General features: G+C 47.9%; 1 long non-coding RNA gene across 1 annotated transcript; it reads right to left on the bottom strand.

Annotated features, from left to right (window-relative positions):
- Window positions 1-1487: 1487 nt before the first annotated feature.
- Window positions 1488-11478, bottom strand: LOC309860453. The gene is made up of 2 exons (XR_014309381.1): window positions 11243-11478; window positions 1488-3645 (listed from the first exon to the last, which is right to left on the bottom strand). It is a non-coding gene; the product is annotated as an uncharacterized lncRNA (long non-coding RNA).
- Between the last annotated feature and the right edge of the window lie 6316 nt (window positions 11479-17794).

Here is a 17794-nt window from a genome sequence, read left to right as displayed (position 1 = left end):
TACTTAATACCACTGACCAGTACACTAAGAAATGGTAGGAAAAAAAAAGCCAAGTAAACTAACATCATAAAGTTGTTACCTTTTAATTTTGTCCACTGAGGGCATTAAAAAATCCTTCAATTTGTTATAGCTTTCCTGCCATCCAAAGAAAGAATATTTTTAAGCCTCAAGGAAACAAGAAAGACATGTTCTGAAGGCACAGGCTAATTCTTCTAAAGGGACAGCAGTGGTGTCACAAACCCCCCCCCCCCAAATTGTCAATATGCATTGCTCTGATTTCTTTTATGCTCCCTCGTGGACAGTGTGGTCAGTGTCTGTGAAACCCTGCAGTGGCTTGGGTGACCCTTTGTTGGGGAGGCTGAAGAGGACTTGAGGATCATACGGTAGAGTTGGGATTCCATCTCTTTGAACATATTTGCTCAGGGGGCTGGGTGGGTGGTGGAAATGTGGGCCGCAGTTAGGATGACACACGAGACAGTGTCATGTGTTCTTGCTGCTCATCACAGTTACTATTTTTTTAAAGATTTTATTTATTTATTTATTATTTTAAAAAAGATTTTATTTATTTATTTGACAGACAGAGATCACAAGTAGGCAGAGTGGCAGGCAGAGAGAGAGAGAGGAGGAAGCAGGCTCCCCGCTGAGCAGAGAGCCCGATGCGGGGCTCGATCCCAGGACCCTGGGATCATGACCTGAGTGAAGGTAGAGGCTTTAACCGACTGAGCCACCCAGATGCCCCAACTCATCACAATTATTAATAGTGCTCCTGGTCATGCTCAGCACTGCTCTGCTTTGATGCTGGATGGTATGATCACATGGACTCTTGCCTCCTGGGTGGGACAAGCACCTGGGCAGGGGTGCTCTGCCACAAAAATCCAGTGGATGAGAATCTCCGAGTGACACTGTGTTTGTGAGGAGCCTTCCTAGGACTTGGCAAGTAGTGGGTTCTTAATAAATGGCAGTTATTTTTATCCAGGCCATCTAGAAAAAGCACTGGCTTCAGAGTCTTCAGATTTTGGACTGAATCCCTGTTTACTAGGGCTTTGACCTTCAGCAAGTTACTTAATTTTCTGAGTTTCAGTTTCTTATCTATAAAGTGGAGTCAATGAAATCTTCCTCACAGGGTGATTTGGAGCAGCAGTTAAATACAACAGTAATTAATAATGTGTGTAACGTAGGTAGTTTGCTGCCCTATACGTAGTAGGTGCTTGAAAAATATACACCCTTCCTTCTTAATTTCCTTTCTTCCTGTCTTCTATTTTTTCCGCACCGCTCCCCCTCTCTTATTTTCTGTTCTGCCTTTCTGCCTTCTACAGATGGAGAGCATGTCTAAGTTGCCTCATCCCAATCCCTGAAGAGGCGAGCCATTGAGACTGGCCAGGAAAGAGTCAGCTCTGTTGAGGCGTGTGCCTTTCTTGTTCAGAATGGCTTCTTTGAATGTTGTCTCAGTCTATTCACACTGCTATAACAAAATACCACAGATGGGGTAGCTTACAAAGAACAGACATTTATTTCTTACAGTTCTGAGGCTGGGAAGCCCAACATCGCAGTGCCAGTGGACTTGGCCAGGTGGCTATTGAGGGACCACTTCCTGGGTCATGGATGGTGTCTCTTGCTCCTCACATGGTGGAAGGGACTAGGGATTGATCTAGGCCTCTCTTATAAGGCACTGATTCCATTCATGAGGGCTCCATGCTCATGACCTAAGGCCGACCTCCCCTACGATCCACTTTGGGTGTTAGGATTTCAACATTTGGATTTTGAGGAGACACAGCATTCCGACTATAGCAAGTACATCCTGTCTATAAATGTTCCTGCTAAGAAGTTAAGTCTGAGCGTTGGGGAGGAGACGCTCAGAAAACGCAAACGTCTCTTCTCAAGGGGCTTTCAGTTTCCCTGGGTCCAGACACCTGCTCCCACTTGAAGCCACCGAAGATCCTTTCAACTGGCATTCTCAGGGAGGATACATTTTCTCTTCATCCTTAATTCTATGTGTAATTTTCTATGAACTTCTAAATACTGGGGCACCGATATTTGGTGGGCAGAGGACAGAAGCACTGCTTCTCTTCTTGGAGCCTGGTGCCAGCTGACAAGTCTCTTAGGGCTCTTACCTCTTCTGTGCTACTCTGGGGCCTCTCTAAATGACTTCTGGTTGGCTCCTGAAAAAGCTGAACTCAGCTCACGCGTCCGGAGGACATGGTCAGTTAGGGGTTGATGGAAACTGGAAAATGATTCCTGCCAGGGAGATAATTTCGAGCTGGTGTTTGACGGGCTGGCAGGCAGGCCGGATGGGGAGGGTGGGTAGAGAGCTCGGCTGGAATCCCCCTACAACCGGTCCCTGTCCCCGGTCAGCTTTGGCGTTTGACCTGGTACCCAACAGGCGCCTTACAAAACCTAGTGAAGCAGATCTCACACTTCAAGGTCTGGCTCACAATTCACCTCTTCTGAATCTTTCTGGGATTGTCCAGACAGAACAGTCACTCCTCCCTCCAGGCTCCTGGAACTCTGCTGTTGTGGTATTTGTCATACTGTATTGTAATTCTCCACGGGCTCCAGGCAGGGAAGTCCATGGGGGCAGAGGCCGTGTCATTGCACCTTTTGCTGCAGCTCCTGCCAGTCCACAGGGACTCAGCACATGCTAAGGGACTGAGAAACACGGGTCAGCCTGTCTGCTCGTAGTAGTCAGGGGGGTCCTGAGAAATTGGGGGCTGGCCGCACACCAAGGGCCACTGAATCTCGGGCTCCAGGGCTGTGATCTGCTTGGCAATAACTCTATTCCACATTTTCCAGAGATGGTTCTCGTAATACACAGGCAGCGTGCCCAAGCCAGGCTCTGACTAGTTCCTAAAACAAGTTAAATCTTTCCTTTTGGGACAATTCCATCAGCGGGCAGATGAGCATGCTTCTCTGACAACTGTGGCTTTCACGGTCCCAACCGTTGGGCCATTTCCCACTTGCTTCCTCACGGCCCCTAGCAGCAGCCTATTATACTTGGCTGGGGCTTTTGGCTGGTGAGGAGATGAGCTCTGTCTTCCCAGATCTTGGGGTGAAGGAGAAATACATCCACACCCCCACCCACAGCCGCCTGTGCATGGCTGGGATGGAAATTGGCTTCTCATCCAACAGATCTCAGTGGAGATTGGAAAATGCTCGTTGGAGGAGGGTGTTGTGTCATTGTTGGTACGTGGAGGGAAGCCAGGCTGCAAATGAGACCATAGTCTTCCTATCGCCCTTGCTTTTTGCTCCCCTGGAAGGATGAGGCCCGCTGCAGAAAGCCTGGGCATTCTCTACTTTGCATGGTCAAGTTTCATCAGATGAGGGCCACAGAGGGCCAGACAATGGAAGGTGGGAATTTCTGTGGACAAGTCACAGTCCTCAGATGTCCCTATCTGCAGGATGGTTCATGTTTATCCTTCAAGGCCCACTCAACGTAGCTGGACCATGAGCATGATTTCTGGCACATGGCGTTTGTAAATTACCCTTCACCTTGAGTCATGTTAACAACCTCCAGCCTGCACACATTCCATCAGAGCCTAGATTTGAACCTTGGAGTCCTTTCTGCTGATTCTTTTGATGAGGGATGTGCAAGAGTCCTCCTGTAATACGTAGGTTTGAAGGGAGTGCACAGATGATTTAAATATCTCTCTGAGAATGGAAGCACAATTTTATTTGAGAAGCAGAATAGAGGGGTGTGGAAGAAGCACTAGATCAGGGGGCAGTCCCAGCTGACATCTACCCATTTCTGTGGTACTTGGGCCAGTCATAACTCTTTTGCTTTGTTTCTAAAATTCATTTAACGATGATTAATGTAGGCTTTAAAGAAATGTCATGAATTATTTTACACGCTTTACAAATATTAACTCATTTAATCTTTATAGTAGTCTAGGATGTAGGCATAACTAATAAACTCATTTTATAGATGAGAAAAGTGAAGGACAGAAATGTTAAGTAATTGGCTCAAGGTAGCACAGAGTGGTGGAGTAAGGCTGAGCTCTCCTGGATCTCAGAATCATTATCTGTAAAGTGGGGATAAAACTTGTTACCCTGCCCAGCCCAGCATTTAGCTCCTTTGTGTTCCCACAGTTTCACTTGTACCTTTGTGATAATTGGCATGAAATACACTTAGGATGTAAGCAGGATGAGGGCTTGGTTCACTAGCACAAATGGGTAGCACAGTCCCTACTATGTGCAGTGGGCGTTCAGTAGATATTGTATGAGTGAGTGAATTGATGCCATTCCTCTGTGTGGTGTTGAAAGGGTCCCAGATCTTCCAAAAACATGGGTTTCTGAAGGCGTGAACTGTGTCTTATTTATCTCTGGGTCTTGAGACCCAAGGATGTTCCAGGTAGATGCTCACTGAATAAAGGAAACCACATCACTGTCCTTTGCCTTAGGGAATTAGTCATTCCTAATCATGAAGGCATGAGCACGCTTATGTGCCATAAGCCAATGGACATTGATATCTGTGAGTTATGGAGTAATCGTTCATGGTGAACAACGGATAAGGTGGAGGAAATGGGGGATCACCGTGTAAGAAACTACTTCAAAGCATAGTGGTTTAAAACAACAAGGATTTATTATTTTTCCCCAAAGTTGGACAGTTTTCTGTTCCATGTGAAGTAGCCAGGGATAATCAAGTAGCCGCACTTGGCTAGGAGTTTTCCAGGGCTGGGACATCTAAGACAGTTTCTCATCTGGACCTCTCTTCTCCATGCAGTTTGACATCATCTGTGGTCACACAACTGACTTCTAAGAAACTGGAGATGGAGTTTTGCATGCTCTTAAGGTTATGCTCTGTTGTTAGAGGACATCATTGCTGCCACACTGGTGGGCAAAGTAAACCACAAGGCCAGACCAGATTCAGGGGTAGGGGAGATAGACTCCACCTCCTGCTGTGAGGAGCAGAATGTATGAACAAGATGGGAGAAACCGTTGGCAGCCATATGGGACACTCTACCACAGGGGTAGACCAGGACTGGTGACAGGAACTCCAAATTATCTGCGTGCAAATGAATAGCTATTGAGAGGCTGTGATTTACCTGTCAGGGAGTTGCTGGTTTCCTACTCAGATGATTCCCTAGGATTTTCAAACCTCCCACTTGTCCTGGGAGGTCTGAGCTGACCAGGCTCTTGGAAAATATCAATTTTTTTTTCTTCCCCCTTTTAAGGTGATGAAACAGAGGTGTAGAGAGAAGTGATGTCTGCGCAGAGTGCCACAGGTCAGGGTGGGAGGAGGCTCCTCCTGCCACGTGGTTAAGAGTGTGGATGTGGGGGTCAAATGTTGGTTTTGCCACCAAAATGACTGGATGATTCGTATAATCTTGCTGGACCTTTACCTCTTCATTTATTTGATGTGGATAATACCTACTTTGTAGGGCAGAATAGAGAGTAGTAAAGAACATGAGTTCTCAAGCCAGACTACCTGAGTTCGAATCCAGATTCTTCCATTTATCACCCATATTATCTTCAGATAAATCCTTAGTTGTCCTATGTCTCAGTTTCCTCTTCTATAAAATGGGGATAATAATACTACTTGTTATATAGAGTTGCCATGAGGATCCAATGAGTTTAAGCATATAGAAGCATCTAGAAAAATGCCTGGCACATGATTCACAATCAATGGATATTATCTATGATTATTAGTGGTAATGTGAAAATAAGATATTGCTTACAAAAGCCTCGTATATGCTGTGTCCACAGTAAGTGATAAGCTCTGATTAGTGGGATGTGAGCTCTTCAATCCATTCCCCCTCCTACCATGCTCACACTTGGCAAAGTTTGGAGAAAACAACCCCAATTTCTCTCTAATTGTTGTGGAAGCAGCCAATATCTTATTTCATTTATTACAGTTTGCTGTTCACTCTGCTGCTGTTTCCTCGTGATCAGGAAGACTGCCTCTCAAATGGGAGAAGACCAGTCACGTCTCCCTGCCTGAGCTCACTTCCGGCCTCCCTGTGGGAAGCCCACTCCAGGGGAGTCCTTCTCCTGGAGGAGGCACTCCTGAGCTTCTCCAGATGGAAGTTAGCATTTTCTCCCCCTGGGCTTTCTTCTCAGCCTTTCTCTAGTTTTTGGATATCATACTTCTCTGCTGTTGAATGAGAATAATTGAGAAATGAGTCTTCTCCTCATGGTAAGCTCAGAGATGAGGTTTTTTGCTGGAACCAGCCCTTAGGCTCTAGGCAGAGAGCAGGTCCTTAAGCAGGATTCAGGGCAGATATCCATTACATCATTGCAACGATAATATATGTTACATATATTCATATAAATATAAACAGAGCACCTACTGTGTGCTAGGCGGAGTTCTAGGGACAATATGAACCGATTCTTTTCCTAACACCCACCAAGGCAAGAGCCCCTCCTTGGCCTCACACAACACTTTAGGAAGGCTTTTTGGGATTCCTTTATTTCTTTCAGGCTGCTCAGGCTGGTTCCTTTGGTTTGATCTCATCCACAGTGACCCTCTGCAGGTGTGGGCAAGCTGTGGTCTCTCCAGGCAGGGAGAGAGTGGGCGAGCACCTTTTGGTCTAGCTTTAGGCTCCTTGGCACTCTACTTCATTTTCCTTCTCTCTGAAAAACGATGCTCTCACTGCTTTGCCTTGTGTTGTGGGATTAAACAGGATCATATGTGTCAAAGTGTCTGGCAGACCATTGGCCCTTCCCAAGTATAATTACCATCCTCTGGCTATGGCCCGAGATTTCCTGGACATGTCACAAGGGTGCTAACAGGAGGTGTCTTGCTGGAGATTTAACTTGGGCTGTTGTTCTCCTCTGTCATGAGGAGATTGCCTGTCACATCAGGGTGCAGGCAGGAGAAGAAAGGCCCCGAGGCCAGCTTCCCTGAGAAGGGCAGGTGCACAGCAAGGGGCCCTCAAGTTCTTGAGAGAAGAATACAGACAGGTGTTTCTCATTCTGGATATTCAAAAGAGAGCTCCCTGCAGTGCTCATGGGCCAGGGGAAAGGGATTTGTTTTGGGGGTGGAAAGTAGAATCAGTCCTGCTTGTGGGTTCCTGTTGTGCTCTTGTGCCCTGGGAAATAACTAAGTATGAGAAAATGAATGAGAAAAATCATATTGAGGAGCTCTACATGGGGCCCCTGGCTGCTGGTCAGGGGTTTGGTTTCCACCTTTGCATGTATCCAAGAAATTGTGTAGGCGTGAGTTTCAACAGTGACACTGTATGGTAGCAGGAATCCGGGGCAGAGAGAATCCCTGGTGGTTCTAAACTGAACAGACTCCAATTCTTCTAAGCCTGGTATGTGTGAGGCTCATTTTTGTTTTTACTTGGCCTGTCCCCAGGGCTTTGGGACAATTTGTTGGAAAGGGAGGAAACCTCCAGAAGGAGATGCTGGAGTTTTCATGTAGATGTGTGCTTGGGAGATTAATTGGAAAAACAACTGGAATGTGACCATATTTGTGCTCTGAGTTTATGGAGCAGTTCATACCGGTTATATTAATTATCCCAGAGGGCATTGTGAAATGCTAAGAAGAGATTTGGTCTTAATTAACTTTTGTTTTTAGGATTACAGGATGAATAGTTCTTTTGAGGGCAGGGGATAGTCTGTTTCCTGGGCATGCAAGCAGTGGAGAAAAAGGTATGTCTGGGATCCAGTCAGAAGTCTGGTGAGTCTGGGTCCTCATGTCGGTCAAAGTAGCTGAAGAAGATGGAGGTACAGGTCACTTCTGGACCATGTAAGGCCTTGGGTTCCTCACTAAGGGGTCTGGAGCAGCTCTGGGTATTTTGGAAGGAGCAATTCCTTTTGGCTATAACCATCAGGGTTTGGGAGATTGGAAAGACTGGAAAGATGCTGTCTCCAAGATGGCCACCCACCTAGGAGTCCTAGCACCCTCAGCCCTCAAGCCCTCAAACTCCTTATCCACAGTCCCTGCTCAAAAAAACAGCCAACGCGGCAGCTCCGGGTGGCCAGGATTGCGACACCAATGTGTTTGTTCCCGTGTTTGTGAAATACCTCAGAGGCACTGTTCCAGTCCCACCTGACTAGTTTTCTGATTGCCACATGGCCCTGGCTCTATCTGCCAATACTCAACCAGGGCTGACTAGTCAGAGATTTTGAGATGTTTATGGGTTCAGAACTTAAGAGACCTCATTTCTGTTTGCCTGAATGAGGAGATCTTACCTTCCAGAAGCTTCTGAATATCACTTGTTGGGCTGGGAGGCAGCTCTGGGACCCTGGAGTGAATAGGGTGACCTTGGGCCAGTCACTTGACCTCTCTAAGCTTTTGTTCCTTTAAATACATAATGAAGATAGTTAATCCTATCTTCCAAGATCGTGACCCACAAGTATACCACCGGATGGAAGGTAAGGTACTAGGTCACTTACTAGGCTTCCTTTCCTTAAAGGTCACTGAAAGCAATGTTGGCTTCAAATTTCTGAGTCATTAAAATTCAGTCTTGCATTTAATTCTTGCAAATGAATTGCTGTCAATCTTTGACTGAGAGCAGGGAGAAGAGGCCTAGCTAATATATAACATAATGGGAACTCAGAAGCCTCTGGAAATTGGCTCAAGAATGTGGTGAGTGATCTGAAATTATAAAAAGCCTAGAAGAGAGCACAGGTAGTAATTTCTCTGATATCAGCTGTAGCAACATTTTTTTAGATAGATCCCCCGAGGCAAGGGAAACAAAAGCAAAAATAAACTATTGGGACTACATCAATATGAAAAGCTTTTGCACAGCAAAAGAAACAATCAACAAAGCTAAAGGCAACATTAGAGAAGATATTTGCAAATGACATATCCTATAAAAGGTTAGTATCCAAAGTATATAAGGAACTTAGACAACTCAACACTCGAAAAACAGATAATCCGATTTAAAAATGGGCAGAAGACATGAACAGACATTTCTCCAAAGAAGACATGCAGAGGGCCAACAGACACATGAAAAGATGTCCATCATCACTCGCCAACAGGAAAACGCAAGACTAAACTACTATGAGATATCACCTCACACCCATGAGAATGGCTAAAATCAACAACACAAGAAACAACAAGTATTGGCCAGGATGTGGGGAAAGGGAACCATCTTGCTCTGTTGGTGGGAATGCACCCTGGTGCAAGTGCTCTGGAAGTTAGTATGGAGGTTTTTCAAAAAGTTAAAAATGTAAGCCCCTAGAATCTGGCAATTGCACTTCCAGGTATTTAGCCAAGCACTACAAAAACACTAATTCAAAGGGATCCATGCACCTGTATGTTTATAGCAGCACTATTTATAATAACCAAATTATGGAAGCAGCCTAAGTGTCCATAGACTGATGAATGGATAAGCAGAATGTGGCAGGCATACACACACACACACACACACACACACACACACACACACACACATAATGTTAAGTGAAATAAGTCAGTGAGAGAAAGACAAATACTGTATAATTTTACTCATATATGAAATTAAAGAAACAAAACAAAGTAACAAAGAAAAAAGAGTAGCAAACCAAAAAAGAGACTCTTAACTAGAGAATGAACATATGGTTACCAGAGGGGAGGTGGGTAAGGGACAAGGGGGAAATAGGTCAAGGCAATTAAAAGTACACTTATGAAGCACCTGGGCGGGGGTGGTCAGTTGGTTAAGTGGCTACCTTTGGCTCAGGTCATGATCCTGGAGTTCCAGGATAGAGCCCAGTTTCACGTCTGGCTCCCTGCTCAGCCAGGAGTCTGCTTCTCCCTCTCTCTCTGTCCCTCCCCTTGCTCATGTACACTCTTGTGCTTGCTCTCTCTCAAATAGTCTTAAAAATAAAAAAGAGTACACTCATTATGACAACACTGCATAATGTATAGAATTGCTGTATCACTATATTGTACATCTGAAACTAATGTAACACTGAATGTTAACTATATGGGAATTACAATTTAAAAGTAAAAAGGAATATGGTCATTGGTATTCAGCCCAAGGAAGCTTGCTATAGGAGACATGTGACCTCATGCCTCATTTCCTTCATCAACTTCCTTCAACCAAAGGGATAAAAACTGAATTTGGGGAGGGGTAGGACTAATAATTATTGGGCTACTATTACATGTGAGGCATGAGGAGAGTAAGAGAGTAGTTATGCATGTGTTTTCTCGTCTTGTCATTTCTTCAACCCAAAGAAATGGGCAGCATTGTCCTTATGTAGCAATTTCTCATTTAATCAATATTTACTGAGTGCTTACTATGTATCAGACATTGCTTTGGGAGTTAGAATATGGGAGAAAATAGCCCCAGCGCATGATATGCCTTACTTGAGGTCACCCAGCTGGTCTGCAGTGGATCAGGATAAGATTCCTCTTTTACAGAGGCTTTATTTCAGAGCTGTTTTCCATCTGAGATGCTGCACAGACAGACACACAAATATGCACACACTTGTACATACACTTGCATGTGTTCTCACATGCACACACACCACAAACACATGCATTCTTACACAATCACTCACAGTCACATACAAACACACACATGCACAAACATACCCACAGGTGTGTATCCACACACCAAATTACACACGCACCATCTATGTGTATACTTGCACACACATTCACACATTCCATTCCATTCAAACTGCTGAAATCTCTGAATATTTCAGGCCAGAAATACTACAGATCTAATGTCAAAGGTTTAATTCTATTTGCTTCCCTCCACTAACCCCCCCCCCTCCTCATCTTTCCTCTGCTCTTTTCCCATTCTGTGACCAGACCCCTCCTCCTGATTTTTCCTAGGAGTGGTCTTAGGAAATGATCAGCACTCCAGGCTTGGGTTGTAATACTCAGCTAGAAACCAAAGGCTCTATAAGTCCACCAAAGGACTGTTTGCCACAGTGGGCTTTCCCCCCACACAGCTGTACAGATCTCCCTAAGTCTCCTTCTTGCCCCATCCTCTGCCTCTCTGCCCTTAGGCATGTCATGCTCAAGTTCAAGTGTTACCCTTGTGGGCCCCGGTGTCCTCAGCCCTAGCATCCTCCTCCCTTGCGCTCTCGGGCATGAGCCAAATGCCTGTGAAGGTCTCTTCCAAGTGTTTCATCACGCCTCGGGGTGGGGATGCATCAGTTTTGTTTCAACACTGTGCTTCTACCTGGCATTTCATTTGCTAACTAACAAGTGGAGGAACTCCTCCTGATTGATGCTGGCAGCCTTGGGGGAGGAGAGCTGTGCTCCGGTCTGTAGAGTGTTGGTGGGGGCACGGCAGTTCCCACCCCTCCTCCCTTGTGATCACCCAGGAGGAAGGCTGGGGTGCTGGGTTTTAGCTTAGCTCACCTGTATAAGCATTTCAGACTCGTCAGACTATTTCATCATCCAGGCAGCTCAAGGTGGGGGTTGTAGAGTTTGAGAAACTTTAGCAACTCCCAAGCATCAGTCCCCAAAGAGTACGAAGAGTCGCCTTCCCCAACTCATCTGTAGTCCTGTGGTTTCAGGGATCTCTTTCTGCAGGTAGAGCTAAAACACCTTTGCCTTCACCATTAAAGGATCTCAAAAGTGTACTTACAACCTCCAAGTACTCATTGCAACCTTTGGACTCCAGGGGCTAGCATTTACCCTCCCAATGGCCGTTCGGCCACACTGGCCAACTGGGTGAACCTGTCGGGGGCAGGGGTTGAGTGCAGGCACTCGTGAACAATTCCAAGGCACGGGAGGCAGCATAATCTGCAGCCAGCCAGCCCAGGAATGGTTTTGGCAACATGCACTGGGGCTGGGGCAAGCTCACTGTATTTCTCTCTCTTTGTCTCTCTCTCTCTCCCTCCCACCAGAAGAGATAAAACGGGCAGTGCAAACAGCAGATCCGGTGGGGATGGCGGTGTGGAAGTGAACAGCACCCTGCGAAAAAGGGAACTGAGCACCCAGGTGCTCATGAGCATGGGGCCCGATTTGGGGACTATTCCCTGATAAAGACATGGAGTTCCGCAGGTGGGGTTCTCTTGGGCACTTAGCCGATAGTCTTCCATGGTTTTTGCTTATGATCAGGTCTTACGTTGCAACTAGATCATGAACTCTTAGTGCCCAGGGATCAACGCTCCAGTTTCTTTTCTCTCTCCTGTACTGCCTAACTCATACCCTTAAGTGGAAGGAATGTTTGATCAGCGCAGGGTAAAAAAGGAGCCCAGGCTGCATTGACATGATGCTATGTCATGTTCAGAACCCTTGACGGTGAGTCATCCCTTCTGGGGGCTGAGCTCACTTTCAGGCCTGTGAACCCCTCACGTCGCTCCTCTGGGGCCCGTTTTTGTGTATACCAGCGTCAGGACTTGCTGAGCTGTCTTGAGCAGGGGAAGCCAGATTTACGCCGAGCAGAGCAGAACTGCGAGTGGCGGGGGATTTACGGAAGCGTCACGATGTTCAGACAACATGTCCTACCGTGAACATTCAGAGGACTCTCCTTTTGCGTCTTGTATTACAGATACCAAGGAGGCCTTCTGGAAGCCAGTGAGACTAAGGGGGGCTTTGGGCAAGAAAATAGGAGACGGTCCAGGCCAGAGGAACCGCACAAGCTAATGAACATACAACGTGAGGCTTGCCCACTCTTTGTCTTTACTCACTCATTCACCCAAAAACTTACTTCCTGAGCCCTGCTCTGTGCCAGACACTGTTTCAGCCCTGGGGAGCAGAGCGGTGAGCGAGTCTGGTTTATGAAGTTGTGGGGAGCTTGTCACCAACAAATAACACAAGCGTCAGCTGGCAAAGATCAGAGGGTCATGGGAGTGTGGGGCAGGGAGGGGCGGAGCGAGGGTGGGTGAGGGCTGAACCCTGAAGGATGAGGCCAGGGGGTCCGCCTGGGGGAGAGGGGAGGGCGGGAGGAATGGCAAGAATGATTTCAAGCGTGAAGTTCCAGGGACAGAAAGAGCCAGGCGCTGGTGAGACACTTGAGTAAGTCCTGTGTGGCCAGAGTATAGGAAGTCAAGGTGGGGAGGGGGCCGAGGGGTCAGTGAGTGAGGGAGACAGGGGCGGGCGGGTGAGGAGCGGGCCAGGAAGGGGTCATGCAGGGCCCGAGGAAGGATTTTGCACTTCATCTGAAGCTGTCTGGGCCAGAGAGGCTATTGACTTGTTTGAGGGTGCAGGAAGCCTAACAGAGGGGCAGCTTGGCAAGTGATTTAGGAAGGGAACGTCCTACCCCACCAGAACATTTTTCTGGAAGGTTGTTTCCAGCTGGACGTTTTATGATCGCATTTTGTGCTGTGCCGGGGTGCTTGTGGCAGCAGAGTGCAGGGGGGGGTGTGTGTGTCAGGGGGCACTAATGTACCTTCTTCCTCCATGGCTCTCGTCAAGGGGTCGATGCCCCCTGTTACCCTGTGTCCCCCAGTTACCCCCTCACTTTACCCCAAAGACCCTGCAGCTCCTCTTCCCTCTGACTAATTCCCCTTCCATCCTCAGAAAGTCCTTACTTGGCATTAAACGCTAGGGTGACTCTAAGCCTGTTTTCCTCCTCCTGGCTGGGCAGCCTGTATCTTCAGTAAAGAGGGGGTGATCACAGTGTCACCTAGGCAGGGGGACCATGAGGGTTTACAAAGCTGCCACTGGGGAAGTGCCTTGCCCTGGCCTGGCTCCTGGTTGGTTCTAGAAATGCTGCCTGTTGGTATCGTCCTGGCAGACCAGGCCCTTGCCCGTCACCCTCAGTCCGTATCAATGTCATTTCTATTTTTTCTCCCAAATGCCCACCCCCCCCAGCCCCAGCCCCAGCAGACTCTCCCACCCCACCCAGAACTCCAATGTCTGTCTTGCTTGCACTATGCCCTCAGCCTGCAATGCCCTTCCTTCTCTAAGCACCCCGAGGCCTTGCACGTGTCTCGTTCCCTCTGGAGAACCTTCCAGGCATGCTCCTGCCAGTCCTACTCGAAGGCAGACTTAATTAATCTGTTGAGTCTTCCCAGCACTTGGGGGCTTTGCTTTATCAGAGCACACACTGGTAGGTATTTCTGTAGTTGTTAACGGCGGGGGGGTGTGTCTCCCCTCCCAGATGTGTTTCCTTGGGCAGAGACATGTGTCATTCACATGCCGGTCTGAGCACTGGGCATGGAGCCCAATGGTCAGAGCTAGCTGGGTGAATGAATGAACCGGCCTGGTGTGCTTACCTGCTTGAAGGCCAGTGTCTCACTGATCTTTGGTCCCGCGCTGCCTGGCACCCAGTAGCTCACTAATCCTTCTTGCCCACCATGGAAGGGAGGTCGGGCTGGTGTGGGTGGGTGTGTGAGGCAGAGAAAGGTACAGAGGGCCAAGAGGAAGGACAATTTGGATGATGGGCTCAGGGACCAAAAGAGGGCTCCAGACTTCTTTGAGGAGGACCCGGGGCTGGGGAATTGGAATGTCAAGGGAGCTTCAGCCTCTTTTCCCTGGGCTGGATCCTTTTCTAGCCCCGTGGGAGGGAGGACACCCCACCCAGGCCAAAGGGGAATCTTAACATGTCAGAATGACTCTCAGGATATTTCACAGGTCTTATCTGTTAATAATAAAAATGTAATTACATTAAAAATACAACCATGTGTGGGTTGCAGAGCGAGTTAATGACTCCTCATGTAGGTAGATGCGTACCCCTTTAATTGAGGCAGGTAATGACCGTGGTAATAATAGCCTGGGTCTGTTTAGGGGTTCTTTCTTCCGAGAAGCTCAAAGCACTTTCTCTTCCTATCTCATCTCTCTCCCCAACTTCCCAGGGAAGTGTGTCTGATTATCCCCATTGCTGAGGTGTCTGTGTACCGTGACTCACTCTTTGGTTCTGAAGCTCACCTCCTTCTCCCCCGGCCTGGGCAGGGCTCACGTGCCTCTCTCCTCCCTGGCTCTGGGCCTGCAGTACCCCATTTCCTGGATGACCAAAGAAGCCAGGCTCGTTGTGTAGGACCAAGGGGAGCTGAGGCACCAAAGAAAGCAGACCAGTGGGGACAGGGGAAGAGAGAGGGAGGGAGAGAGGGCTGGAGGAGAAGAATGGGATATTCAGAGAAGGCAGGTCGCTGGACTGCCCAGCATCATGAGGGCAAGGACCGTGTCCTGTTTATCTTGCTTCTGGATCAGGTGAAGAGCTTGGCACATTGTGTGATAGATGGCCATACCTATGGTATCATTCAATACCTAGCTCAAATGTCACCTCTTCCAAGGAGCTTTCCTTGATTTCTCCCCCAGTGTTCCTACCACACCACCGCTGGGCTCTCCTAGCCCTTGGAACCTATGTTTTGTGTGTGAATTACCTGTTTATGTATCAGCCACTCCCATTCAGGTGTGGGGTCCTAGACCAGGCATGAGCCTGACTCATCCTCTACGCCTGGGGTCTGTTAGCACAGGGCCTTCACATAGTAGGACTGCGCATCAAGGGTGCAGGCAAGTGTGGGCTTTGAGATCAGAAAGACCCTGATCCAAACCCTGGTTCTGCCTCTCACCAACTGGGTGTCTCGGGAAGCCCCTTGATGTCTTGTAGCTTTCCCTTCCTTTCAGAAAGTGGAGTTGAAAAAGCCCACTTGGGCGGGTTGTGGCAGAGTTAGCCACGGTGGCACTGCTTGGCACCTAGTAGGTGCTCATTATGCATTTCCTATGATTAATTTTAGATGTGGTGGTTCCCAGCCCTAGGTCCACACCAGAACCGCCCTTCTCAGGAATAGACATGCTTGGAAGCCCCCTGGGAAATTCTTGGCCTGTGGGTCTGGTGGTGGGGGAGCAAGGTTTCCACTTTTTAAAAAAGCTTCTTTGGTTCTTCTGTTGTCAAGGATCTCAAGGTTTGTCAAAAGGAACATAAGATAAGAATATAAAATAGTACAAAATCATTGACTTCTCTGGTGTCCCTGGTCCAGTGAAGGGACAATAAAATTGCGGAGACAGGATAAGATGGGACCACAGGTGGGTTGCCTGTGGGGGCAGAGAATGTGGAGGGGAAGTTCACCTTGCCTTTACTTCACACTAGCTCTGTGGAAGCTAGTCATCTTCTCTAAACTTTATCTTGCTGCTTTCTTTGGGATGGAGTCCAAAGGGCTGATTTCTTCAGCTAGTCTCCCCCTGTTTTTACATGTGAGGACAACATCTGGTGGGGAGAAGAACCCTCTAGACTCCACGACCATCAGCCCATGGGGTCATGAGGTGTTGTGTGGTCTTTGTTAAAATTCACCAACTTTATGAATTAGAGATGGAAATAAAAGTTCGTAACCATTTATAACTCCAGCTAGTGTCTGAGGGGTCCCTAAAGGACATTTGTGCAGATGGGGTGCAGCTGAACCTTCTTTTTGAACAGGAGTCTGGTACTTTCTAGCCCGGAAAAGTGGTGACCCTGTAGAGGACAAGGGTCGGCATGGTACAAAGAGTCCCGACTCTCAGCTCTTGAGACATGAGCTGACGATGAGAAATTCTATCTTTAAGCCTTATGATCCTGAAAAAGAATTTGATGTAGTGGCAAAAGCCATTTGTCCCAGGGATGACAGATGAAGAGACCAACAATATAAGTCTGGAAAGACATAGCCCCACAGTTCAAGGTGGGAGTCATGGGGCATTGGGGAAGCTGAGTCTGGGTTCAGGGCTCTTGGGAAGCTACAGGATCACGTAAGGAAGTGGCCGCAGAAAACGGGCAATGGGGATGGAACAGAGTGCCAAGCATTTTCTTCTGTGCTGTTTGCTTCTGAGAGGAGTTTCTGTGTCGACATTCACCGTTCATGATAACTAACCCTGTGATACGGATGAGAATGCAGGGGCTCAAAGGGGGAGGGTCCCCAAGGTCTCCAGCACCTCTCTGGTGTCAGAATTGGAATCCACATCTGTCCTCCTCTGATATCTGTGAGTTTGCTTTCCCCCACTACACTTTACTTCTTGGATGGCTGCCCCAAAGCATTTTGGGTTTATTTAGATACTCTTTGGAATGGTTCCCAGATGTTTCCTGGGGTGAGGCAGTCACCGTCCCTTTCCTGGGAACAGGCCACTCTCAGTGTTGGGAAGGCGGGGAGGTGTTGGGTGAAAACCGCCGAGGTGTGGACTTCCGGTCATTACAGGTGGGAGGCGGGGCTGGTTCTCAGGATCCCGAGTAGGGACCAAAAATGTCTCTCTCCAAGCGGGACCTGGAGGATGGCCCTGGGCTGTGATGGTCAGTGCTACTGAGAAGGAGAGTGGACAAGTTTAAAGTCTCAAAAGGCAGAGATTTCCAGACTGGATATCACCCCAGAGACCCAAAGGGCAGAGGTACACAAAGGTGACCCTGATTTGGGTCCAGAAAACAAGAAACTCAGCTTCTTTTCTGTGAAAGGTGAATGAATCACTTTTCCAAGAAGCCAACCTACCCTTGCCCACTGCAAGCCTCACGCAGGCTCAGAGTGGCAGCCTTGCTGGGTGGAGGGAGCTGGCACGCTTATTTTCCTTCTTCCCTTTTTCCACTGATAGCAAGGAGGTCAGAAGATGAGACTGGGAACCGCCTCCTCACAGTGGCTGAACCCCCCACCTCAGATGTACCGAGGTGACACTGTTGGGTACTGAGGCTGGTGGGGAGTGGGGTAGGGTGGGATGTGAGAGAGAGAGGAGAAGCTATGCTGAAGGTACAAAAGCAGTGGTGGGGGGGGGGGGATAAAAGCCACTGACACTATGGCACAACTGATAGGCAGAGAAAACCCTCCTGTTCCCTAATCCCGTCTTCCTTGCCTGCTGCCAACAGGCTACAAAGTCAGAAACCTCATTTAGGATCCTAGCTCCCTCATCTTCGCTCCCTCTTCTGTTGCCCTCTGCCTAGCCCTCAGATCTCACAAATTGCACAGCAACCTCAAGCAAGTTGTTCTGACTCTCTGGAGTCTTGGCTTTCTCATCTGTGTCATGGGGATAACATTATCTGCAAAGTTGAGAAAATTCAAGCAGATTAAGCAG

Source organism: Mustela nivalis, assembly GCF_964662115.1.
Source record: "Mustela nivalis genome assembly, chromosome: 2".
In the NCBI taxonomy this organism is placed as follows: Eukaryota; Metazoa; Chordata; class Mammalia; order Carnivora; family Mustelidae; genus Mustela; species Mustela nivalis.
Note: the sequence above shows the minus strand (reverse complement) of the source record. Positions and strands in the feature narration are given on the sequence as shown.